The sequence below is a fragment of the Lissotriton vulgaris genome, chromosome 9, assembly GCF_964263255.1.
Source record: "Lissotriton vulgaris chromosome 9, aLisVul1.2, whole genome shotgun sequence".
Lineage (NCBI taxonomy): Eukaryota > Metazoa > Chordata > Amphibia > Caudata > Salamandridae > Lissotriton > Lissotriton vulgaris.
This window is the reverse complement of record NC_141697.1, coordinates 1,023,547,215-1,023,574,421: the sequence shown is the minus strand read 5'-3', so window position 1 is coordinate 1,023,574,421 and position 27,207 is coordinate 1,023,547,215.

Here is a 27,207-nt window from a genome sequence, read left to right as displayed (position 1 = left end):
ATCAAATAGGAGTAGCAACAAATAATTTATTTGGAGATATTAGTACCTGAGTTAGGAGATTTTTTGTGATGAATTTAGTGTATACAGAACAATCACCAATTTTTTTTATGTTTGTTACTGCAGGCGGCATACATTGGACGCGATTTAATACCGACTAGTGGTACCATCTCGCTGACATAATTTTGGTTTGTTCCATCCTATTGATGTGCTGAACAGACTTTATCTGGTAAGCTCATTTTCAGGCTCACTATGAGTTATACATGAGAAGTTCAATCAAGTCCCCTTCACCTATTTTTAGAGCACTGTTTGCTTATGAAATTTAACGTGAGATGTTCAATGAAGTCCCCTTCACCTATTTTTAAAGCAGTGTTGGCTTATGAAATTTATGAGATGTACATTATATTATGGTATTATATTATTCATTTTTAGACTTTGCTTCTCTCGATCGACACTGGTATTACAAAGACAGGATTGTAAGCGACCATTGCAGTTATAAATTAGGCCAGTTCTTAAATGTGAGGATTATAATCTGCTTGTCTTTCTTTTTCATCCTCCTCCTGCTGCTCCTTTGCACTTTATACTTTCTAAGTAATATTCACTTTAAATCTACCATTTATGCTCCGTTTTGGTAGAAAAATGTAGTCTCTGTATGTGTACGACACATAATTGTTGATGCACAGGAATTTAACAGCACACTTTAAAGATTTAAATCAGACAATGAGGTAATAACTATAAGTGTGACATTAGAGATAGTAAATATGAATAGGTGGTGAAACAATGTCTGGTCTAATATCCCCTAAGTGGGACATTGGAGATAGTGAATATGAATAGATGGTGAAACAATGTCTGTTTTAGTGTCTCCCATATCCTAATGTGCAATAACATATGTACAAAGAATCTTATACTAAGTGTCCAAATATGTGTTATTATTTCTTGTTTGTGACAAATTTTTATGTATAAACTTTTGTAACTAGGTGTTTGTTTGTGTGTACCAAATTATAATAGGTTGTATTTATATTGTCTGTCAAATTGTTATGGTTCTGTGTGCCTTATACATGTTTTGTGTTACTTTGTCTGCCTGAAGAAGTTCTCCTGGCAGTTTGCCAAGTGGAACGAAACACATTGGCTGCTTCTTTTTAGAGAAATGCATAACCTGAAATGATATTAAAGGATTAAAAGAAACTATAAAGAGACTGAAAGGTTTTCTGTTCACGTGTACTGCTCTTTGAAAATTAGAGTGTAATTATGTGGTGTGTAATTATGTGGCACTGAGTGGTATTATTTGGAGTGCATGTTGCATTTAGTGCAGTGTAATTATGTAGCATTTTCTCAAAAGATGTACATGTGAACATTCACACAGTAGTGAAGGTATGTGTGTTCCTGCTACTATAATTCACAATTTCCCAATCAATGACTTCTTGTGACCTGTACATTGATGTGTTTCAGCCTGAATAGGTCGTGGTAACTTCATAGAGCAAGACATACAAACAGCCATCTACCCCTTCAAGGATTCCAAAACACAGTTAACACCTTCATCCTTATAATGTTACTACATCAGTCCAATCCTCTGAAGTTTTCACTGGCCAAGGGACGTCATGTATTGGCGCGCTGTTCACCAAATCATTCATTTTGGAGACTCACCAAATTTAAAACTTTTCAACAGCACCGGGCCGTCACAATGAGAGAGTGTCTTGTACGTGGACTAAACTCCTAAACTGAGACGAGAGACACACAACCGATAGAAGCTTCTCCACAAAGCACACTTCCAGTGGTATCCGTTAGCAATGACGTAGCTTACAAAGGAAAACATAGTCTACAGCACATTGTATGCAAGTGCAAGCAAACCCAGTTTAACCGAAGGTAGATAACGAGATTAAATCTAATGTCTGATTCACTTGATTGCTCTCTCCTTATTTTCCAGCACATACTGCAAGGACCCTCAGTCCCTGGATGTGAAAGAAGCCTTTTAAAACAATTAATGACTTTTAAATGACTTCTAGAAAGCACAACAATCTAACGAACGTTCCCTCTATTGAACAGTGTGTATTTGAAAAAAAAGCCAACTAGATGTGGGTTAAAGCAAGCAGGGCCCACAGTGAAGAGATGCAGGGTGCCCCTGGCCTCATCCACAGGGACTGGTTGCCTAAATGTATATAGTTTACATTAAGCCAGGCTGATTGTGCTTTGTGTCGTCACTTGGCAAGCAGCAGCTTTGGTAAAGGAAAGAGTTTGCAGGAGGATGCACGCGATGCATATTCAGACAGTGATAGAAGAAGGTTCTTTTCTTATTGAAACAGCACAGGAAGACATTTGGATTTAATTCAGAGAAAATGTACAGGACTGTGAGGTTGGCTCAAAGAAAGTTACCAACGGTGGATTAGAGCAATCTTTTCTCCTGATGCTAATCTGGAAATAGAGTTCTTGTGTGAAGGACGTGGTGGCTTAACACAAAGCAAGCCTTTTAGCGTCTGCCTCCAGGCTACAAACAACAAGCGCGGCCGCGAAGGAATGTCAGAAATGCAGCTGGCATCTGACCGCGCTGCTGCTAGCTCCCTAGGCCAGGGGATTAACATTTGGAGAGAAGGCAGGACATGCACCCGCCTTTGGCCAATTGTGTGCTGTCTGTCTTAGAAAGACACACGCAAAGGCCAATAGCCTGGGAGCAACAAAAAAACAAAACACAAGCACGCACGAGCGTATGTTCAGAGTTTAAAGCCCTTACTAAAAGCCTAGCAGATTAGCGCATGCACGCTAGCTCAGGCGAGACCTAATAATTACAGCTGCCAAAAGCAAAGGTATCATTTTTACTGTGAGTGGTGAGGGAAGTTCCTGGTGGGATGGTCCTCAGATGGAAAGTGCTCCTCACTCTGCTCTTGGTGCCTCCTCTGATGTTGGAGGAGCTAGTTCTTCCACTGAAGTACCTTTTGGGTCAGATGATAGCTATTATCATACGTCTCTCAATGATGAAAGTGTTCTTTGTAGTTCTAGTTTTAGAAGTCTAAATACTGCTAATAGAGAGTAAGGCCTTCAATGAAAGGGCTGTCTTTAGAGATGTTCGAAATGTTTCATTTCCTTTAAAATTCAAAGATTATTATTTGATGTGATACTCTAACCTTTTTCTTCTGTGTATATTCCTTTGTTGATTTGTATCCAATTTTGTGTAAGGATGATGTATTGTTCAAGCTGTCTTTTTTCCATATCAAGGACAACTTGTTTTCGTCCAGTATTTCCCCACGGGACACCAAATGTATTTGTTCAAATGTATGCATCACCTCATTTGTAATGACTGGGAGTCTGGGACGGAAACAAAGACGAGGTACGAGGGTAAAGTAGCGAATAACGCTCGAGGTATATCGATTAATTTAAAGCCATGCCCATCTGCTATTTTCTCACCTGTAAATGCCGCTCACAACATCTGGCGAGCCGCGCACATACAACCTCTTTCTACACATGCGCACTAAACACGTCTGCATTTTTTCATTCTCTTCTGTTGTGTTTAGTATACTGGTGTCCACTACAGGACACCGTACGTAAGTGTTTGCCATTGTCCCTGCGAGGGCACCGTCCGGTAGTGAGGTCATCAGCTGAGAACTGTGCCACTGACAGTTTCCAGCTGATCGCCGAGCTGACGGGCAGTTCCGCTCCGACGTTTGTAGGAGCTAACGTGTTGGCTTGTATAATAAAGGAACTTTCTACTTTAACCTATGTAGCTGTTCTTAACAATATTGGCGATGACGAGCCAGCACAGAACCCACGAAGAAAGTGGATGAAAAATAGAAAGAAATAAAACGGACTGTCAGTCAAGAATCGAAGCCTGTGCTGCAAGCGGTATATATATGTATATATTAAAAAAAACGAGCACGGATGAGGCGGAACATAAGGAAAATATTAAATGATCAGCAAGGAATTTTTTTTAAAAATAAATAAATAAAAGAAGAATACTATGTGAGTAACTTCCACATATGTATGAAAAGAAGTGCTGATTGCAAGCAACTAATAACAGTGAAGGAAAAAAAGTATAAAAGTGTGACTTAAAGCATTATTACGAATTGATAAGGGAAGTGCCAGTGTATGCATGTGAAGAAAGCGTGCAACGGTCAAAACGTAACTGCCATATAAACCATTGAATCATAAAACATAGAAATAACATGCACTGTATCGCCAAGGAACAGACTGTATGCTAATAATTTAAGACACCTGAGGAGAAAGCTGTCAACAGTCACACCAACGGAAAAAAATGTAATTCCCAACTGACAGGCTACTGGCAACCGCAACAGCTGAGGTGGAGACAGCCGGTCACTACGTCATCGCGTTTACACGTGATCGACTTTGGCGGCCATTTTGGATGTGAAAATAAAACCAATTTGACAAGTTCGGTCTAGTCATCCCGTGGAAAAACAGTAAACGTTCGCATCGGACAAAGCAAACGCACACAGCGCCAAAAGAAATGCAACTTCTCGAAAATAGACTTTTCTCACATATTCGAAACATCGACTCTATTTTAATGCCTCTCCTTTCATTTCTAGTTGTTATTTTCCCCCACCCCTTCCCATTGGTCATTGTGCACGCTCCATCGTTGGAATGTCTAGTATGTATATAAGGGACGTCAACAACGAACTGCGGCTTTTCCTGTGACTCTGTGCAGTCACCCCTCCATTGCCACAAGCTCTTTGTATTACAATAAATCTTTATTAATAATATAAATATACCTTCTGGTGTTACCACTGTCACTACAATTTGGCGACGAGGTCGGGACAATGTTTTCTTGAGAGCTTGTGGAGGAGTTTTCTTCAGGATGCCGACACTTCAATTCAAGGCAAGTGTCTATATTTCTTTCTAAGAAAAGGAGCATTCATATTATTAATTTCACTTCTTCGCTATATTTCGAGCCAAACGTAAATGGAGCTGGCAGTAATCTGGGAAGCCACATTAAATCAGTTCCGTGAAGAAGATTTCGTTTTCAAAGGAAGCCGATTCGTGTAATTTTTCAGGCAAGTTTGGATATTCACCTTTTAAAAAGAAACGCTGTCTATTTGTGTAAACCGTTCAACCTATCTGTTTTGCAGAGTTGCTGAGGTAATCCGGTTAAATGCCGTTGCATATTGTTCGTTGGCAGTTCCTCAACTGTCAACTGTCATATCATATGACGCCAGTACGTCATCCACAGCTCATTACTTGATGCAAACTGTGTGAGTACGTCATCGCGTCACTGACGTAAGTACGCAACGCTATCTTAGTTCAGTTTCATTCTATTTTCACGGAGTTCCTCACACGCACAGTTTGTTAAATTTTATCGCGAACAGTGACATTGATTTTCCGGTACAAAGGAAGTTAACGAGGTAAACAACTATATCATATGATGAGTGAAATAGCGTATTTGTGAACAAGACGGTTAAATGTTTTTCAAGTAATATTAACACAAGGATCTTTTAGAAACTTATCGTTGGACTTGTGGAGTTCTAACTCTAACATCTCAAGTACTTATTATTTCAATCTCAGTTAGTCGTGTTTTAAGTCTTGAAAATACTTACATATTTCCTTCAGTGTGGATAATTCTGGTAACAAAATTGAATTTCTATTCAAGAAAGAGACTTCTGATAGAGACGAAATTCAAGCTGTCATGGCTAATGAAAGTCATTAAAATGCTCCAGCTCATTTTCTTAATGAACCAGGTAAACCGGTGATGAAATGGAGGAACTGGTACAGAGCATTTGAGAACTATCTTGTCGCAATTAATGGCAAGAAATACGAGCCTGAACGAAAAAAAGCAATTCTTTTTGGACTTCTAGGTGTTGCTGGCCAGGAAATGTTCGACAGCCTGCCAGAATATGAACCTGGACAGTTTATTCCCCTTGACGAATTTCAGGAGGCTGTGAAAAGATTAGAAAAACAGTTTGATGAGGAAGAGAATGTTATGGTCGGTAGACATCGTTTTGCGATGAGGAAACAGTCAGAGTCAGAAAATATATAAGAGTACATTGGCAGTTTGAGGGTTTTAGCCACCAAATCCGATTTTGGCCACATTGTAGATGTATACATACGTGACCAATTTGTATTTCACTGTTTTGAACACAAAATTCAGGAGCGTTTGCTGGCCTGTAAAAAATCCCACATTATCAGAAGTAATTGATATTGCTAAGGGGATTGAACGTTCACTCGAGGGCAGAAAGGAACTTGCTAGAGTTAATAATTTTTCAAATTCTAGTGTGTCATACATTAATGAAAAAAGAAAGAAAGAGTACAGTACTAGTACATACAAGTCTAATCATAGTACTAATTCTTCCCAATTGATATGTTTTAGATGTGGCTCATGTAACCACAAAGCAGATTCAGTGAATTGTCCAGCTATTAGAAAGACATGCACAAGATGCCAGAAGTTTGGTCATTTTGCAAGTGTATGCGGTAATTTTGGTCAAAAACGTATGGTAAGAACAAAAGTTAATGTTATTGATGATTTCAATGAAGATATGTGTTCAAACATTGTCTTAGCCCTAGGAGATTCTAACAGTGAAATTAAGGGTCCGTTAGGAGTGGCCTATGTAGGAGAAGTTGAACTCAACATTATGGCGGATTCAGGGTCACCCATCACAATATTTTCTGACAAAAAATATGTGAGATATTGGCCGTATGTTGATTTATTGCCTCTGGATGTTAACCCCAAAGCATTCGGGGAATTTGATATAAATATGTTTGGATATTTTGAAGAAGTTTTGAATATTAAGGGAAGATGCATAAACACTAAAATATATGTTGCAGAACGTGGTCGAGATATTGTAGGATTGAGAGATCTGGCCAAATTAAAGATTATTTTAAAGCCAGGGGCAGAAGATCCCATTGTTTTAGATGAAGGTTTCATTTCTCTTGTTTCTATTCCCTCAGAGTCCTGTAATGATTTAGCTACAATTTTGAGTAAGTATAATTCTCTTTTTGAAAATCGTATAGGATGTGTAAAAGGGTTTGTACATAAAATCATACTTAAAAGAGACGCCACTTCTATCAGACACAAAGTTAGACCTTTACCCTTATCAGTCCGAGATGAGTTGTGGGATGTGCTTGAAAAACTCGTCAAGGAGGAGGTAATAGAACCAGCTGATTCAGCAATATGGATTTCTGGGATTGTTTTGATAAAAAAAAAAACGGAGAGTACCGTTTATGCACAGACTTAAGATCATTGAATAAAAATATTTTGGTTGATTGTTTTCCCCTTCCCAAGATTCAGGAGATATTAGCTAACACCTCTGGATCTAAATACTTTTCTCTCATTGATCTTAAGTTAGCGTATCACCAGGTTAAGCTCGATGAGGAGTCTAAGACGTTGACTACTTTCATCACTCCGTCGCAGGGATTCCGTGCTCAGACAGAACTGTGCATAGAGGCTTGGAACCTCAGTGAATTAGTTTGTGCCAAAACCCACCTTAGTACCCACAAATCCCCTACCAGACTAGCAATCAGTGTCTCATTGGTCATCATAAACTCCCAATGCTTAGACAAACCAGAACATGGACTTAGTACACCTCAGGTAACGTGGAACACATGAACACTCTTTCGTTATACAATCCTTTCAATCCAGAACAAGGAGTAAAAGAGGACACGTGCATATTTGAAATGTTTATTCACTAATGCAGTGTTCTCAAACGCAGTATCTTAGCTAATCCAAGCAAACATATTATAAGAAACAAAGTAATCAGCATAGTCAATAGTCCATAGAATACAAACGGTGAAAGCATGGTATTATTCTAAAATGAATAGGGTTTAACAAAACCTAATTCTCACCCTCCCTAGCTAGTATATTATATTATATCTAAGAAGGTCTCTTTTGGGTTTTTAGCAGAGCGGCCCCATACCTCAAGATCCTAGTGGTAAGGGATCACATCATCAGCAACCAGCTCTTGTGCATGCGAAGCACCATCAAGTGTGTTTGTATGCTCTTATGCAAAGCAATATAAAAGACGCCTAAAGCCAGAACTTGACTGCAGCTGCATGTATGTTATGTCTAGGAACGCGCGAAGATCAGTGCTCACAACAACTACTGTGTTGAGATATCCTTGAAGGTTTCAACACTCACTGTACAGACACAGCTAGCCAAGCAAGGCTGATATCAGTGTAACAACATATTATTCTCGTATGAATCGAAAACATTCTACTAGGCTCAAAGCTAAAGCAACAACTATGTGTCGTGTGCAAAAGCAGCAGAAAGGTAAAATGGCGTTTAAACTCCTAAAAAGCTCATGCTAACTTAACACAGCATACAGGCTATATATAATCTATATATCACCCTCCCTTGATCCGAGCACGTATCAGAAAAGATAAGATAAGATAAGGGACTCAATTGTTGAAAGCAGAGTTCAATAAAACGTTCAGTTCAAAATCGAGTAGGTGAGGAAAAAAAAAAATGTTGTCCGCCCAAAAATCCAAAATCTCACCAGCATGACATTGTAATGTCCACTGTTAGTAAAGCCAATAGGTCTGATCAAAAAAAATAATATCAATCATAATTCAAAAAAAAATTTTGGAGAGAAAAAAATCATGACATCAAAGGCCTCAATAGGAGTCAGCCAAAAATTGAGTATGCGAAATAAGCAGCAACCGCTTCCAAAAGGAAGTCACTGTTATCATCCGAAAATAACTCACCCATCCAATTTAATAGTGAGAAAGAACATACATGCTCTTCAATTACCGGAGCCTCTAGTACTATCAGAGGACAACTCGGTGGGTTCTCAATGAAGCTGTGTGCCAAGAAATATTGCGCCACTGTGAATATATTCCAACGACCCAGAACTCCATGCATCGCTGCAAAGGCCATAATCCCTCAGTCAGAACAAAGCAATTCATGAGTAACTAAGGGACTCATGAGATGATCATAATCCACTTCAGGAGACACCAAACTGCAGAGACACAAATCCAGGGCCCAATCGAAATCACAGCTCAGGCAATGAAATACAGGCTGGACACAGGTGAAATAGGAAAATCGAAACGATAATCCATACGATGCACTTAAGGTGGCAAGTTGCAGCACACCATAGTATTCATGCATCCTGTTGCGAAACAGTGCTAACTGCTCCCGCTCGTTTGCGAACACAGGACAGGCATCCATTTTGAATTAAACAAAATAGCAACAAAAAGCCAGCAGCCAGCGCCAGTAAAACGGGAAATCCACCAAATAGGCTGGAAAAGATCGAATGGAAGAAAGCAGGAATGACTCCAAATATATTTTGGAAAGAAGTCACTATACCACTGCTCACTACTTTAAAAAATGAGTCAGCCCCGAAGTGGAGGACGCGGTAAAGATTGTATGAATCAGCTCACCAAAATTTAAAGGAAGGTCAGTATTTAATAAGGCATGCACTTCTGTGCGGGTGTTAGCTACGTGAAGGACAAATGTTTCGCGAGCAGATGTCAGGGCAACTTCTTTTTGTGACAATAAGGCTCTTAATCTGCTCATCTTATTGAACTCTGACTTCAAGGTCGGAATTCTCGGCCAGATGGAAACATCCAGGTTCCCATGCGGGGGTGGATACAGCACATTTTTACAGCACACCACACGCTCACTGACTGTTATAACATAAGCTATGCCTTTTAATAACCCACAGCAATCTTCATTATTTAAAAGTAAATAACTCCCGTTTGCTAAGAAAGTAAAAATCGGGATAATAGCGGGCACAGTTGTACCTTTCAAAACACATGCCAAATTAGGGCGGTCTTGGTTACAGGAACCATGCAATTGGATGTGTCTACACATCCATGAGTGATCTGGTGTTTCTGTACACTCTTCTCCTTTCAGATAAACCTCTTTCCCGTCCCTAAGGCATCTATAAGTAAAAGGGAGAGACCAGGCTTCATGTAAGTAGGAGGTACTGAACAGCTCGTACCTGCAAATGGCAAAATACTTCATGCAATTTGTAAACTGGAAAAGCGCAAAAGGTAAAGTTATTAACCCGTGGATAAGCCACTTGCAGCCGTGGCCTCTGCCACTGAAAAGGGTAAAGACTCTAAGCGTTCAATATGTAACATGGAAAAAGAAGCATCTCTCATTGAAAGCAAACGTTGTTTTTCAGTTAAATTAAAAGGTGCAAAACAGAGATGTGACATTAATGTAATTCCAAGGCACTTTTCCATTTTTTAGCGACTGCAGGGTCCACGCAAACTGCAAAATAGAACACTTTATCCTGTACAATTTCAACAACAGATGACACAATATTATCCAATGTGTAAATTCGGGAGGAAAGGGTATTAATGCTGTTATCCACAACCGCAAGCACGTTTTCCAAATTAGCTTGATCAATAGCCCTAAGGCGGGTAGCCGCTTCAATCTGTGACGTTTTCCTGTGTTCATTATAACGGCATAGATCCATCTTTTAGATCTACCCTTAGCCGGGTCCTTTATGAAATCATTCAAGTCAACCTTGTCAGTTACTTTAGACAAATGCATTTTAACTGACGCTAATGTAGAGTGTTTGAGCCAATTCTGGCACAATTTGCCTACTGAATAAGTGGTCACAGAATGGTCACTCTCAAAACGGGGATCTACTCTGACCTGTGTAAAACCCTCAGCCAGGCCCAAAAACGATGCTGGCACAAATCTGCACTTCTGTGCCACATCAACCAACCCTTGGGATCCAAACTGGATATGTTAAAGGATGAATTTAGCAAAAAGGTCTGCAACTCTCTAATTGAAAATTTAGTTGAGTTTTCCCAACCCTAATATTCTTCCAAATCCGGGAAGGAAGGAGAATTTAATTTTAGCCAAACCAAAGCATGTTGTCTGTGAGAAAGTAGAATTCAAAAACAACATATGATTTGGGATGAGACATGCACGGTGCAAAGCCTCAGTGCCTTGTACCTGCCAACTTTTAGAACCCCAAACCGATTTAAGGTCAATAGTTTCGTTCCACAACTCATAGCCACCAACAGCTAGCTGGTCTAGAAAGGACTTCGAATACAGTAACTTAGTATCGGTAAGTCTAACTTTGGACATGGATTTATCTGTCATTTTAAAATAAAAAGAGGCGGGATTGGACTGATTAAAGTCAGTAAAATAAGTGTACTTTTTCAAAAACGTGTTTGAGCTGCCTCTCAAAGTAGCTAGGCAATGTTCCCACTGGGTATAATTCACAGTACTTCTCCTAGAATTAGTTTTGTGTAACTAATGATTGCCAAAATGTTGGAAGCAAAACAAATCACCATAATTAGCAGATTCTAAATATAAATCTTCAGCATCAAAGGCAGCATAATACTTTAAATCAGCAAACAAAGCCTCTACGGCCTGAACATCCCAATCATCAGAACGTATGTTTTGTTGAACCACATCCCCCATGTTAACTCTAAGCACATTAGGAACATTAATAACTTCAGTCGGACCATGGATTTGAAATTTAACTGCATCCCAGACTATTCCATCCAGGACAGGCTACGCAGTGATGTTAACAAAGGCCAAGTCTCTTTTCAATCTGTGGGCTGAATGTGATGAGGAGTGGGGAGCCAATGTTCCATTCAGATGTCTAATGCATGTTCTCTCCTCGACATAATGTCCATTTATAAATCGAAAAAAATAAAACACAAAACCAATTGACATAAAAAGATAGAGACCAAAAAGCCCCAGCCAAATGTAAGTCCAAGGGGGAATTAAAAAATATTTTTTAAACAATGTCGCGTAGGCTCTCAGCCTTGTGGGCTTCCCCGACGTATGTGAAACAGTGTCAAATGAAAATCTGGATTCTGTGGCTAAACGAGTTTGCAAATCAGGCATCGATAAGTCAGTTGGGTAGGTGTAGTCTGTATCATTAAGGCGAGTACCAGGCAAAACACTCAATAAAGGACTTGAAACTGTAGGCATCTCGAGGGCCACCTCCGGTGCATGATCCGAAGCAGTGGCCAAAACAGAATTTCTCATTATCGAAGGACATGAGACTGCTGGTGTCATGCTAAGAAGAATCGGCCACTCTGTGTATTTTGACATTGTCAATGGAGATATACCGGTTCTCTTTACGACCTGGAAGTGGTGGTAAAATGACTGTTCTTGTGCCCTTCACTCCAAGCACGGGAACCGGAGCACGGTATGAGGGACCCAATTCCTTTTGTTATCGATCTTCTCCCGAACCAGTTCTCCAACTTGGGGTAGCCAGCCAACTACCGGGATCTGCAACGCATCATCTGAGGTGGAGGGCAAATGTTCCTTTGCAAGACTGCCTCTCGTCTCTTGTAGAGTCGGTAAAACATTGCAATGTTCATCTACGTCAAAGGAAGCAGCCGAACCGACCGGGTCTAGACGGCCAAGGTCCGGGACATACATCTTGATACAAAAGAGCATTTGGTATGGGGTCCGCCCACCCAGAGACCTTCTAGGGAGATTATTAAGAGCACCCTGCACGCCATTGAGATGGGCCAGCCAATTTCTGCCAGTGCCTATAACTCGATCTGTCAGTGATTGCTTTAAGTCACAGTTCATTTGTTCCACAACACTATTAGCCTCAGGTAGGTATGGAGACGAAAACTTGACTTGGACCCCCATCGAAGTCATGGCATCCATATACGCCTTAGAGGCGAAAGCAGGACCCTGATCCGAATGGAAGGTACCACAGGCAAAAATCCCTACAAAGACACGCAAATCCCTGATGACAGTCCGTGAATCAGCGCTGCGATGAGGCCAGACCCAAAAAAAGCGTGTGCATGAATCAACTGCTACTAAGATGTATTTATACGCAGTATCAGAAGAAAAAGGACCGCAGTGATCTAAATAAACACAACCGAATCGTTTATTAGAAATGAACAACTGTGTTTGGGGCGGACGTGTAGAAGTTGAAGGCTTAATCTGCTGGCAAATGTCACATTGAAGGACATAGTCACGCGTCTGTTTGTACAGTCCCCGCCACCAAAAACGTTGCAACTGAGACACAGTAGCTGAAACGCCCGCATGCGCAGACGCAACCCCTTCATGGGCCGCTGTGATCAGTGAATGTCTGCGATCTGAGTTGGGAATCAACTAAGCATGGGCGGAAAATCCGTTACGCTCGCGGATTTTGCGGATTTTCGGGAAATCCGCAATCCGCGAGATTTGCGAATTTCCCGCAAAATCCGCAAATTCGCACGCAGCGGATTTTTTTGGCGGCGCGCGGCGTTGGTGATACAATTTTTGCGGCGCGCGGCGTTTATCATCGTTTGGCGAGTTGTTTTTTTCGATAGTTTGCGAGTGCTGCGCCATTTTGGATCTTGCTGTGTGATCCCGCGGGAATTGGCGAGCGCGATTACGTCATCGCGGCTTGCCAGCGATAGTTTGTCAACGCGAGTACGGCGAGATCACGTCTCGCGGTACTTCGCAATTGCGAGATTTGAGATGCGGCGAGCGAAAATATAAATTTGCAATTCTGCACAAGAAATCCACCAGCAAGCAGCATAAACCTTCTAGAAATGATGATTTTTATCTGAATAACTCCTTAGTTTGACATTTGCCTGCACTTTTTTAGCGAGGAGTCCATTTTGGGGAGGGGGGCAGGGGGGTGGGAGGAAGGAAGTGCCCCACAGTCTTCAACTTCCTGTTCCTGTTCAGCAGGCTCCTCCCAGTGCTTTGTCCATCTCCTGGTCACTTTTCATTTGGGTCTGGAGCTGGAAGGATTACTTTTTGTAGATGCTGCTGGATATTTGGATTTGAGGCCTTTTTGACTTTCTTTGGATCACTGTTGGATTAGAAATTTTACAAGTAAGTTTGTTTGGGGCATTACAGTTGCTGCAATTAAAATGTTGGCATTTTCGATTTTTGGGCTGTTTTGGGGCCTTTTGCCCAGGGGTACTCAGTGGTGGGTGGACTGAGTCTTTCTGTGGGGTGTCTTGAATTTAAACATCATGGAGGGGCTGGATGGCTTGGGATTGTGCTTATTTTTCAGTGATTTTTGTTTTTTTGGGCTGTACTTGTGGCCTTTTCACCAGGGGTAGTGAGTGTTGCATGGGCCTAGTCTTTCTGTGGGGTGTCTTGAATTTAAACATCATGGAGGGCATGGATGGAATGGGATTGTGCTGATTTTTCTGTGTTTTTCGATTTTTGACCTGTTGTTGGGGCCTTGACCAGGGGTAGTGAGTGGTGCATGGGCCTAGTCTTTCTGTGGGCTGTCTTGAACTTTAACATCATGGAGGGCATGGATGGAATGGGATTGTGCTGATTTTGCAGTGTTTTTCGATTTTTGGGGGTGTTCATGGGGAGGGACATGCCGTGTGGCTGGTGGCCATTTTGAGTGCAGCTACAGGCACTGGCCATGTGCTGGCAGGCAAGTGGCCATTTTGAATGCAGGCTTTGTTGTTAGGCCTCCAACCATTTTGCCTACTTTTCAACCTTTATTTATGCCCAGGGGTAGTGAGTCTTGCATGGGCCTAGTCTTTCTGTGGGTTGTCTTGAATTTAAACATCATGGAGGCCATGGATGGAATGGGATTGTGCTGATTTTGCAGTGTTTTTCGATTTTTGGGGGTGTTCATGGGGAGGGACATGCCATGTGGCTGGTGGCCATTTTGAGTGCAGCTACAGGCACTGGCCATGTGCTGGCAGGCAAGTGGCCATTTTGAATGCAGGCTTTGTTGTTAGGCCTCCAACCATTTTGCCTACTTTTCAACCTTTATTTATGCCCAGGGGTGTCTTGCATGGGCCTAGTCTTTCTGTGGGTTGCCTTGAATTTAAACATCATGGAGGCCATGGATGGAATGGGATTGTGCAGATTTTTCAGTGATTTTCGTTTTTTGGGCCTGTACTTGTGGCCTTTTCACCAGGGGTATTTGAGTCTAGCATGGGCCTAGTCTTTCTGTGGGCTGTCTTGAACTTAAACATCATGGAGGGCATGGATGGAATGGGATTGTGCTGATTTTTCTGTGTTTTTCGATTTTTGACCTGTTGTTGGGGCCTTGACTAGGGGTAGTGAGTGGTGCATGGGCCTAGTCTTTCTGTGGGGTGTCTTGAATTTAAACATCATGGAGGGCATGGATGGAATGGGATTGTGCTGATTTTGCAGTGTTTTTCGATTTTTGGGGGTGTTCATGGGGACAGGCCATGTGGGTGGGGGCCATTTTGAGTGCTGGTACAGGCAGGCCCTGGCCATGTGCTAGGAGGCAAGTGGCCATTTTGAATGCAGGCTTTGTTGTTAGGCCTCCAACCATTTTGCCTACTTTTCAACCTTTATTTATGCCCAGGGGTAGTGAGTCTTGCATGGGCCTAGTCTTTCTGTGGGTTGTCTTGAATTTAAACATCATGGAGGGCATGGATGGAATGGGATTGTGCAGATTTTTCAGTGTTTTTCGATTTTTGGGGGTGTTCATGGGGAGGGACATGCCATGTGGCTGGTGGCCATTTTGAGTGCAGCTACAGGCACTGGCCATGTGCTGGCACTGGCAGGCAAGTGGCCATTTTGAATGCAGGCTTTGTTGTTAGGCCTCCAACCATTTTGCCTACTTTTCAACCTTTATTTATGCCCAGGGGTAGTGAGTCTTGCATGGGCCTAGTCTTTCTGTGGGTTGTCTTGAATTTAAACATCATGGAGGCCATGGATGGAATGGGATTGTGCAGATTTTTCAGTGATTTTCGTTTTTTGGGCCTGTACTTGTGGCCTTTTCACCAGGGGTATTTGAGTCTAGCATGGGCCTAGTCTTTCTGTGGGCTGTCTTGAACTTAAACATCATGGAGGGCATGGATTGAATGGGATTGTGCTGATTTTTCTGTGTTTTTCGATTTTTGACCTGTTGTTGGGGCCTTGACCAGGGGTAGTGAGTGGTGCATGGGCCTAGTCTTTCTGTGGGGTGTCTTGAATTTAAACATCATGGAGGGCATGGATGGAATGGGATTGTGCTGATTTTGCAGTGTTTTTCGATTTTTGGGGGTGTTCATGGGGACAGGCCATGTGGGTGGGGGCCATTTTGAGTGCTGGTACAGGCAGGCCCTGGCCATGTGCTAGGAGGCAAGTGGCCATTTTGAATGCAGGCTTTGTTGTTAGGCCTCCAACCATTTTGCCTACTTTTCAACCTTTATTTATGCCCAGGGGTAGTGAGTCTTGCATGGGCCTAGTCTTTCTGTGGGTTGTCTTGAATTTAAACATTATGGAGGGCATGGATGGATTGGGATTGTGCTGATTTTGCAGTGTTTTTCGATTTTTTTGTGCTCTATAACTGAACTGATGTTCCTCTGTCTTCCATTTTTTTTAGGTGCACAAGACTCAAGAGAACCACCAGTGCCAGGAAGAAGTCCTGCAGCGGTGTGTGTGTGCAGCATAACGTCACGCGACGTCACGTCTGGCCTCAGACAACTCTACAATTCGTGCAACTGCGGCCTGCTGTCTGACCTGCTCTGAAGAAGATGGCCCCGCCCCCAAAGAAAGTTCTCCGTAGCTCCTCTAGCAAGAAAGTTGCTAGTAAGGAGCAGAAGAAGCAAGTTACCAAGGAGGCTGGTGTGCCACCCGCCACGTTTTTTGGGAGCAAAAAAAAAAGTACGCCTGCAGCAGCAGGATCTGCTGGGGACCAAGCTGGGAGCAGCACCCCTGCTCCATTGGGTTCAGTGCCTCCACCACCACGCCAACTTAAGTCAAAGCCCTTGAGGGCTTCAGAGGCAGTCAGTGTACTTCTCCAATCACCATCGACCAGTGATGTTGGCTCATCGCAAGAAAGTAGCAGCAATGTCCCTGAATCAACACAGGTTGTTGTAACTCATCTGACAAGTGTTGAACAACCACAGCCGCAACAACAACACCATGTGCAAGTACACGCCCAAGTACATGTGGAAGGAGAGGCAGCAAAAGGAGATGCGCAAGCAAAGGTGCATGGAGGTTCACAAGTGCCCACAATAGTTGTTCCTCCCGAAGTAGGGGCACATCAGGAAATCGACAATGAAGCCGAGGTATCATTGGAAGCCACTCCTCCTGATGATCATTCATTGTCTTCCACATCCCTAGCAAGGAAAAGATCAAGGGGGGTGTCTACATCTTCTTCAAGCCCACCTCGTTCTGATGCAAGTGATCTGTCTTGGGAACCAAAACTGCGGTCTGACAGTGAGGCACACCATGATCTGACACCGGTACCTAAGCGTAAAAGGAAGGTCGTCCAAAAACTCAAACCTATGGAGTGTGATGAGGCTCAACAAGAAGTGACAGATACTGCTGGTGATGAAGCCTCTCACGATGACGACGAGCCAGTCATCACAAAGGTCACTGCAGCCCCACCGGGCATGCAGCAAAGAGACATTTTGACCCTATCCCGAGAAGCTGCTGAGCGTGATGATGATGTTGGCGAGGAGGCAATGGAAATGGAATCATTAGATTTGGAGTTAAGTAGTACACAAAAACCTACCGCTTCCATATTTCTTCCTCGCAAGAAGGTACCCACCTCGTCCTCGACCTCAATTCGTGGTGGTGAAAGTGCAAAACGTACTGAAGTTCGGCAATCCACATCCTCCACTTCATCTGGCATTAGCAGCAGGACCACCACCACCAGTATCGCCGCCTCCTCCGGCCCCCGAAGACATTTCAAGTCTCCAGTTTGGGACTTCTTTAGTGTTTGCCCAAAAAAGGAAAACGTAGCCATTTGTAGCCTTTGTAAGCTTCGATTTAGTCGTGGTAAGCTTGGTTCTAACTATGGTACCGGAGGCCAGAGAGGTCATCTTGAGAGAGCGCACCCTGTCCAATGGTTTCTGTACCTAGAGGCGGTCAAGAAAGCCGGAATTGCACGTAATGAAAACGTTGATTTTTCATCTGCTGATGACGAGGAGGTAGAAGACGATTCAAACACTTCACTTACACCCAGTTCCCATGTCAGCAGCACACCCCATGGGAGCCACACTAAGAGTGTGGGAGAGAGTGAGACATCAATGCGGAAAAGTTCATCAGCGAGCGTAACTGGGTCGAAGAGATCATCATCATCCCGTAAATCCTTGGTCCAGGGCAACATTAAAAAGATGTTGTTTACAGAAGCGCAATATGAACGCAACCACCCAATGACCCGTCTGTATAACACTAAGCTGGCTAAAATGCTAGCTCTGGACCTTCTCCCTTTTTCTTTTGTAGAAGGGGTTGGTTTTCTAGAATTAGTGACAGCGCTCTGCCCTAAATGGAAGGTTCCTAGCCGGTTCTATTTTGCCCGAGTTGCGGTTCCAGCACTACATGAAGATGTTCTGAAGGTGATTGGGGCAGCTTTGCAGAAGAGTGCTGTTCACACTATACATCTGACAACAGACATGTGGACCAGTGGCGCAGGCGCTGATTACATGTGCATCACTGCACACTGGGTCTCTTTTTCAGGGGCTAAAGCAAAGCTAAACGCAGGTGTTGACACGAACATTGTTTTTAAAGGTGCTCGAAAACATGCAACACTAGCCATGTTTGGTTTGGAGAAACGTCACACAGCAGAAAACATTTTGGATGTCTTTAACACAAAGGTCCTTAACTGGCTGTCCCCACTAAAACGCAAGGTTGGTTATGTTTCCACGGACAATGGCGCCAATATAGTTAAGGCCATGAGGGACGGTTACTATTTCAGAGTGCCGTGTTTGGCGCACTGTATAAACCTGGTTGTCCAAAAATTCTTGGGTAATAAAGGCAGTGCAGCGTACAGTGTATTGGACACCTGCCGAAAAATGTGCAAGCATTTCAGCCATTCTTTTAAGGCCCGGAAGCAGCTGAGGAGCCTGCTATATCAACATCAAATGCCAGTGAAAGCACTCATCCAGGAGGTGGTAACACGTTGGAACTCAACCTTCTACATGCTTGAGCGTCTGTATGAGCAGTATACGGAACTCGATCAATATTTCCTTAAAGAGGGTGCAGAGGAGCTGAGGATGGGTGGGCCGCAATGGAACATAGTTGAAAGCCTGACACGCATGCTTCGTCCTTTTGAGTTCTTCACGCGTGCAGTCAGCAAGGAGGACTCTAATTTGGGAAAAGCTATCCCATTGTTGTACATGCTGGAGGACCAACTGAAGGAGGTGTGTTCTGTGTTTGGAAAAGATAAAAACCAAGACTCTTTGCTTCTGGCTGAGCAATTATTAGAGCTCCTACAAGGTGATGAACGTCTTAAAAAGATCCACTCAGAACAGCATTACATTTGTGCTACTATTCTGGATCCACGCTACAAAAAGGCGCTGGCAGGCAAAGCATTCTTTCCTTTTGATGATGAACATGTTCCAAAGTACAAACGTTGGCTAGCCTTGTCAGCCAAGAAGTTTGAAACAGAACGGCTGGAAATTGAAGGAAATGGCAGTACATCAGCAGGCCATCCCCAGTCAAAACAATCCACTTCTGCACCTGTGGCTGTGGCACAAGTGACCTCTCAGCCGTTAAAGACACCGGCAACCGGATCATCTGCACGAAAGACAACAGAAACATTGGAGGCTGAAGAGGATTGGCTAGCTCTGCGTGGGTTTGGTTCTCAAAAGGTCAGAGGCACAGCAAGAGCTAAGCAAAGTGGAGGAACCTTGGATGAGGACCTTGAGTCGATGGTGAAGGACTATCTGAATGACTCAACAGAGGTCTATGTTAATTCTGACCCATTGGCGTATTGGCATGGGAAAAAAGAATTGTGGCCACAGCTCACCAACCTGGCTTTAAACTACTTGTCTTGCCCACTCGCAAGCGTGTCTTCTGAACGGGTTTTCAGTGCGGCTGGTGGGATTGTAACTCCCAAACGGAGCCGCCTCTCGCCCAAAAATGTGGAGAGGTTAACAATGATCAAGATGAATCAGCACCTCATACCACCAGATTTCAGAGTACGAGAGAGCGTGCCGGATGAAGAGGAGGTGGGCAGCAACATAGATGAGGGAATTTCTACTCTGTCAGGTGACACTGAGCTCACCCTGCCTGAATTCGCAGAGTATGATGACGAAGCCTTATTCTTATTCCTGGACCGTGATACCGAGCCCTGAAAATGAGACAACGAATCAATAACTTTCTTTTTCATCCTTATTCACTTTTATTCCTTTGTGTCTGTCTTTCTTTGTTGTGCACAGTTAATATAATTCAAACTTTAATCAGATAATCACAAAAACAAGCCCATCAGCAGAACTGTCTTCACTTGTTTGCTAATTGATTTGAAGGTGCCGCAGTCTGCATTCCTCAGGTTCACAAGTTCAGAAGAACATGCTCCTCTATCCTCCTCCTCCAGACTCCTATTTCCATCAAAGCAGAGGGCTGGTTTACGCCCAATGAAGAAAGACTCAGCACTTGTGGGGGTGTTGTTCTACCTCTTTGCAGGTGAGTTGACGGGTCTATGGCCATTGCTGGGAAGCACTAAAAGTGGTTTGGACCAAATCCGAGGCGGAAAATTTTTTGTGTTTTTGATGACTTGCTTGCCTTTGAGGTGCTCTTAGGGGGGGTTCCGTCTGTTTGTGGGTGAGTTTCGTGGTCTGGGAGCATTGCTGGGACACTCTAATCTTGATTGCATTTGCTTTTCAGGAAATCCGTCGTGCCAACCCCGACTTATGGCCTAGCTACGCAGCGCGTTTGGACGGAAGGCCCAGAAATATTGCAAGTATGAGATTTTGCTTTTGGACTGTTTGGGGGTGTTATGCTTCTTGGCGGGTGGGTTGCCGGGTCTTGGGGCATTCCTGGGAAGGTCTAATACCGGGTAGAAGTGGTTGGGACAAAATCCAGGCCGATTTTTTTTTTGGCTATTTCTGACATTTTGCTCTATGTAGCGTTTTCGGGGGCCTGTTTGGGGGGCTTCCTGGTGTTTGTGGGTGAGTTTCGTGGTCTGGGAGCACTGCTGGGACACTCTAATCTTGATTGCATTTGCTTTTCAGGAAATCCGTCGTGCCAACCCCGACTTATGGCCTAGCTACGCAGCGCGTTTGGACCGAAGGCCCAGAAATATTGCAAGTATGAGATTTTGCTTTTGGCCTGTTTGGGGGTGTTATGCTTCTTGGCGGGTGGGTTGCCGGGTCTTGGGGCATTCCTGGGAAGGTCTAATACCGGGTAGAAGTGGTTGGGACAAAATCCGCGCGGAAAAGCCTTTAGTTTTGGCACTTTTTGTAACTTAGGGTTCGTTAGGGTTAGCCCTAGCAGCAGGATTGCATGTGTTTCGGGGTGTTCTAGATTTTTCCAACTGAGTTCTGGGGTCTTAGAGCACTCATGAGAATGTGTAATTTTGGTTGCAAGTCATTTGAAGAAAATCCATGGTGGGAAAGGGGGGATTTGGCATAGTTAAAGAAAGCCTTTGCCACTATTCTTAACTTAGGGTTCGTTAGGGTTAGCAGTATTTCTATTGCATGTGTTTGAGTGGGGGGGATTTCGAGTCTTGGAGCGATGCTGGCTATGGCTACTTTTGCTTGGTTGCTTGCAAGTAGTTTGAATGCAATCCACGGTGGGTAATGGGTAATTAGGAAGGGGGTACTTCGGCCTACTTTTACTTTCAAAGTAAGTTTTGTCACCAGTTTTCTGCTAGGCCTCGTTTTTTGAGATTTGATTGGGGGTCTTCTACATTTTTGCGACTGGCTTTAGTAAGGGTCTGGGTGGGAGCACTGCTAGGAAGATCTAATTTTGTTCTAAAACACAGTTTACAGTACACCTAGCTTGAGGGGCAAGATCCGCTACATTAATTTGCCCATACTTATTTAGCCTTCAAAAGGTGACTCAGAGTACGCACTTTCAAAAATATTGTACTGTCTACTAGGAAAATCAAATTGTGACTTTTTGCACTCCACAGCCTACATACCTTATATTTATTTATCAGTGGTGTTGTAATATTATATCACTTCCTGTTTTTCGTTGAATAATTACAGGCCGGGTTTCAGTCTCTGCAATGGGGAAAAAAGGATGGAGTCAGGCTTCACAGTAGCGAGCCACAATTCAGCATCAGGCAGGCAGTGGACAGGGTGTCTTCTGGTGACCAACATCGATGGACGAAGCGTCGGCTGCAATGGAGGAGTGCCGCTAATAGGAGGATTTTTTTTCTGCAGGCAACTTACTTACCACTTCCAACAGGACCACTACAACCACATAGATACAGTATCCCTTGCCTTTTTCTCTGACTGTGACTGCATTTCTTGGCTCTCTCTCGGCTTCTAAATTGATCCCTTAACACATCACTTAGTCCACTCCACTATCACATCTGCACCACACATAGTCATTTGTAAGTGCTCCTACGTAATTCGCAAGTCGCAGCACGCCCCAGGCCGTAGAGGACTGGGATGGCCCCAATGATGAAGCATGTCACCAAGGGGCAACCCTGGTGAGTGAGGGGACACCTAGAAAAAAAGCAATTTCTCCTTTTCTATCTACTATACCTTCCAGACCAACCCCACTGAGTGTTGTTGTGAATGGATTTATAGTGACCAGCAAGGCTCTCGGGTATCTGGCTACAGAGACCTTATGTTGAATATCGTTATCAATAATTTACACATAGGCCCTTTACTGTTGCATTCTTTCTTCCACAGTTGTCGAATGTACTACTTACTTTTCACTGACATGCATGCAGTAGTGCATGCACTTTCAAAGATTGATGGATAGGTTTGTACCCAAAGAATTGTTTATGTTCAATTGTTTGTCTATGCTGTGTTTTCTTTTACAGGGTGTCTTCTGGTGACCAACATCGATGGACGAAGCGTCGGCTGCAATGGAGGAGTGCCGCTAATAGGAGGATTTTTTTTCTGCAGGCAACTTACTTACCACTTCCAACAGGACCACTACAACCACATAGATACAGTATCCCTTGCCTTTTTCTCTGACTGTGACTGCATTTCTTGGCTCTCTCTCGGCTTCTAAATTGATCCCTTAACACATCACTTAGTCCACTCCACTATCACATCTGCACCACACATAGTCATTTGTAAGTGCTCCTACGTAATTCGCAAGTCGCAGCACGCCCCAGGCCGTAGAGGACTGGGATGGCCCCAATGATGAAGCATGTCACCAAGGGGCAACCCTGGTGAGTGAGGGGACACCTAGAAAAAAAGCAATTTCTCCTTTTCTATCTACTATACCTTCTGTCAGGTTACGCAGCCCCTAAGCGCCTACCGTACTATGAAACTACATTTCCCATGAGTAGGCGGGAGACTTGCAGGAAGTTTATCTGGGGAACAGACGCGCTTCCTGTTGCGCGTTATTCTGGTTTCTGTTCTGCACCGGCATGAGAGCGGACGCTCTGCATGCTTTTCTATCGTGTCTCCTGTGGACTATCACCTTCCCCCCCCCCCCTGAGGCTCAGTGGGGAGCGCTTCCGTGTTCTGTCCTTGGCGGTAGACGGACTTCACGCGTCTTCAGGTAAAGCCGCTCTAAACTCTTCGGCCGCCCATGCGGTCAGCTGATTACTGCCTGAACGGATTGTTAAGGGAGGTTCTGTGACTGTTTTCTAACAGAATTCTACCTTTGCTGAATTCCTGTTTGGTTGAATTGTGTGTGGCGGAGCACAGTGGCGGTCTATACCACGTGTTACCGTTCACATCGGGGATCGTTTTTGTGCTATTAAAACGGAGCGCGGTAGTAAGGACAACTACGCGTCTCCGTTGTATAACTGTGTATTTCAAAGGACCTCCATAACTGGGCATGTAGTGAGGTAACTACAGGCTACCCCAGTTCTCTTTGTGTAGTGCACCGTGGGGTGTGTTGTTGGCAGAATTCAGTGGTGGTCGCAACTACGTTTTTCTGTTTGACCTTCACCAAAGATTCTCTACTGGGTCATTACTTAGAGAGCGCAGTGTTGTAGTTCTTGCTTCCTACACACTACCGTTTCCCTCTTCCTTTTTGTTGGACCATACATCTTTGCTTTGACTATTTGGAACCCCCTTTGTACATTGAGTCCTCTACCATGTTTGTGGTATGTTGTGAGTAGTGGGTTTGATGTCTTAGTATAACGCGAGTGTGTTTGGTGCGACAGGAGTGTGTTCGTTAACTATATGTTTATGTGTTTCTTAGGCCTTCCTCACAGATTGTGGCAGAAGGGCTATAGTATTTCCTATCCAAGGTCATGTTTTCTTGGTGCTCAGGTACTTGTCTACTTCCTTGGTTATTTAGTGAGACTATATGAGAGTAGCCTTGTATGTTAGGACAGCACTTCACTGATGCCTGTCTTGTCTTCTGTTACAGGTATCCTTTCCCTGCTGACCCTACCTTTACCCATCCCACATTTTTTATTTTAGTTTGTTATTTTTCTCCCCCGCCTAATGGCTCGAACACCCTGTGTTTACACTTCTGGGTGTTGGTGACATTTGGAGGTGGAACCATATTTGCATCGACTGGATCACGGGGAGTAAACCTGACACCTTCCAGACCAACCCCATTGAGTGTTGTTGTGAATGGATTTATAGTGACCAGCAAGGCTCTCGGGTATCTGGCTACAGAGACCTTATGTTGAATATCGTTATCAATAATTCCACACAGGCCCTGTACTGTCGCATTCTTTCTTTCCACAGTTGTCGAATGTACTACTTACTTTTCACTGACATGCATGCAGTAGTGCATGCACTTTCAAAGATTGATGGATAGGTTTGTACCCAAAGATTTGTTTATGTTCACAATTGTTTGTCTATGCTGTGCTATTTTTTCTTGTCTCCCAAAACCTTTCCCAAAAACCCCCGTACCCATCCATTTTTCAAACCCTAACCCTCTTCCCCCGGGCTGTGTGGTTTTGATTGATGTGTGACTAAATTATTATTACAGCAATAAATCCACACACTTGCTGGGGAGGATAAGGTGATAGCAACAGGCTGGTGAAGAAATCCGAGGATATATTCTTACTCTGCTTGACAAAGAACCATTGCTAATGTGAAAGAACTTCAACCGAATTAGTAGTTATACTTTACCATTTGTTAGGCTACAATGTGGCACTGTTCTACTGTACTTCTGTCACCTGCTATATTCTCAGTTGTACCGTTGAATTGCTCAGGAGGACAAACCAGATTTCATTTTCTTTTTTTTCATAGGCATGCAACTGCCACTGTGTCACACCACTAGTACCACCGCTATGAGGAAATTTTATCCGACCAAGATTGCCAACCTTATTCGGTGTTTCCCGTGGAGCCAGCCCTGGGTCTAGCCCTACTTTCAAACACAAATTACAGGTAAGATAAGCGTTTGGTGGTTTGGGGGTATAATGGAGTATTAGTACGAGAGACGAGAGACTGAAGGTAGTACTACTAAAGTCCTAGGACTCTTGGATTCACTTCACTTAGTCTGTGAGAGGCACTTAGTGTTGAAAACATTTGGGCATTTACACTTAAAGGAAGAAAATGGAACTAAACTTTCAGGAAAACAGTCAACGTTAAACCCCCACCCACCAGGCAAGCAGTAAAAAACAGGTATGCTCAGATAAAGTTTGAAAAAGTATATTTATATCCCTAACAAAATAATCTCCCGCAAGACCCTCCCTAACCCCAACGATTGTCCTTCAAAAGTCCCCAAAAACCCAACTCCCAATTCCCACCCCCCAAAAGTCTCTAAAAAAGGGGCAAGGGACACTATGGGTGGATGCTGTTAACTTTTTGGGCCAGGGCATCATGCTCCTCGCGGAGCAAGGCGAGCTCCTGCTGAAGGCGGGACACCATCAGGGTAGTGCGGCGCAGGCGTGCCTTCACTGCCTTGCAGGTGCAATGCCTGTGAGAGGCAGCTGTTGGCCTTGCTGCTCGGCGGTGGCGTTTGCCTTTGGCAGCCCGGCTCAGTCTGGGTGGACCACTGTGCTGGGTGGCAGCCCGTGGGGCCACGGAGGCCGATGCAGACGACGTTGTTGTTGTTGTCGACTGCACACTTTCCTCGTCCTCCAGGGCCACCAGCCGCCGATATTCCGCAACAGTGGCCTCGATCCTCCGTTGCCGGGCCGCTCTAGCCAGCTCCTTCCTCCTTGTTCGTTTGGAAGGAGCATCTATATGAAGAAAGAAAGACATAGTCTGTAACCAATGCTCTTTAAGATTAACTCAATCATTCAGCAGAAATTTGTGTTGCAGTACAACTAGCAACTTGCAAGCGCATTACATAACTATTGAGGCCAGTATCTATCTAACCTCACACTTCTTCATCCTTGCTCTAACATTAGTGGGAGTTTAAGGAACAAATTCTACGAGCACTGTGGACTTCCATTGGAGTCGACTATGAAAGTACACCAGTCTTATTCTTCTTCTTATCTCTTGTTTTGGAAAATTGGTACGTTATTTTCTGCAAGCCGGCATAATGCCAGCGCAGTAAACTTGCACCCGAGAAAAAGAGACGCACGCCATGAGGAGTGACCTAGACTTGCGTTGCGTTACTGTACCCGTCCAGTACATGCAGGTGGTGAAGCTCTTACTTTTCTATTACGGGTGGCACTGAGAATACTCTGTTACAACTCAAGGGCTACTGCTTAATTAATTTAACTTTCACCCTACAGTGGAAATGAGTACTAGAAATGGAAAATTGAAGAAGATAAATAATCTGATTATCTATCACTTCACATGGGATGTTTTTGCTTATATATGGGATGACTTTAGGTGCTTTGCTTTTTATTGAGTGACCAGTGATACATCCACACATGAATGACTGAGTACTACTAAACTTATTAAGAGAGGTAGGGAGTGGCCACCGTAATAACCGGATCTATGCAGTGCTTGCAATACAAACTACTGCTACTATTTATGGTAGTATTTGGACAAAATTAAAAGTTCTTTTCCTTGCCTTTCCTACACTGGAACGGACGTGCGGGTGCAGTGTTACATGCTCTTCAAAGTTACACTTAGTTCATCCACTGACCGTCTACTCTCTCTAGATCATGGGTACTCACAAACTTTCTCTCAGGGGCTACATTTACAGTGTAGTTTGGGGCCGAGGGCCGCACTGGTGGGGGCGGAGTCAGAGGGGGCGGGGCTAAAGCAAAACGATAACTTGTGACCATGAGGTTGCACACAGGTCCCTGCAGCAGATGCCCTCATCCACTGAGCCACCAGACCCAGCATTTATATACATCTCTCTCCCTCCTGCTCTCCCTCCTGCCCTCCCTCCATCTCTCTCTCCCTCCTGCCCTCCCTCTCCCTCCCCCTCTGTCATCTCACTGTGTGTGTGTCTATCTGTGTCAGCCTTCAGCCCGGGTTGAGACCGCTTCCTCAACGCGCACACACAGACAACAACACCAAAGTACTTAACAGGTCTTTAAAAGACCATTAACATATTATTGAGGCTTTGTTTGTTGTAGCGCCCCTGCTTCTCCACCCTGACAATCACTGCTTGCCCGGCCCCACAGAGCAGAGGCTTTGTTCTATTTCACCTCTTTGTGGCCTTGCATCTCCACTCTGCTCTGT